This window comes from Schistocerca americana, chromosome 7 (assembly GCF_021461395.2).
Source record: "Schistocerca americana isolate TAMUIC-IGC-003095 chromosome 7, iqSchAmer2.1, whole genome shotgun sequence".
Classification (NCBI taxonomy): Eukaryota; Metazoa; Arthropoda; class Insecta; order Orthoptera; family Acrididae; genus Schistocerca; species Schistocerca americana.
The window spans coordinates 107,838,752-107,839,437 of NC_060125.1; the positions used below are offsets into that span (position 1 = coordinate 107,838,752).

At 39.5% G+C, this 686-nt stretch overlaps 1 pseudogene; it reads right to left on the reverse strand.

Moving 5' to 3' along the window:
- Positions 1–302: 302 nt before the first annotated feature.
- On the reverse strand, positions 303–419 carry LOC124623543 (annotated as a pseudogene).
- Positions 420–686: the final 267 nt, after the last annotated feature.

A 686-nucleotide genomic window follows, 5' to 3' on the forward strand; every position in this document is an offset into this window, starting at 1 on the left:
CTGAGTGACCACTTAAAAATAATGGGTGACCAAACCACTGGACAGCACATTAAGACTTCAATCCCAATATTTTGGGAAGAAGGCCAGACATCACACAAAAACGTAAAACTCTAGCGACACTCGCCTCATTATTAGTTAAAAGAGAGGGTAGGTCTGGTGGGAAACGGAAATCTTCCCTCAAACCCGCATATAAAACACACTCAGTTAAAATATGCCGTATCGACAACTGTCTCCCACAGCCGCTACTATTCGGTCGAGTAGCTCTTCAATTGGCATCACGAGGCTGAGTGCACCCTGATAAATGGCAACAGCACATGGTGACTGGATGGTCACCCATCCAAGTGCCGACCACGCCCGACAGCGCTTAACTTCGGTGATCTCACGGGAACCAGTGTATCCACAGAGGCAAGGCCATTGCCTGTGTTTGCATTTAATTAAATAAAATTATAATAATATTAAAGGACAGACCTATTTCAATTGAGTGGAAAGATTTCTGTTCTGTATGAGAAAGTTCTAGTATTGTTACACTAGTTGGTTTCTATACAACATTTCTTACTCCAATTATTACACAAAAAATGATAAACTAGATTGTAATGGAGAAAGGATAGAAATTCCTGTTGGCCAATACAGTTTGAAAAACTTGAAAAAAAAATGTTCATCCAAAAATAGACAAATATTCAAATTAA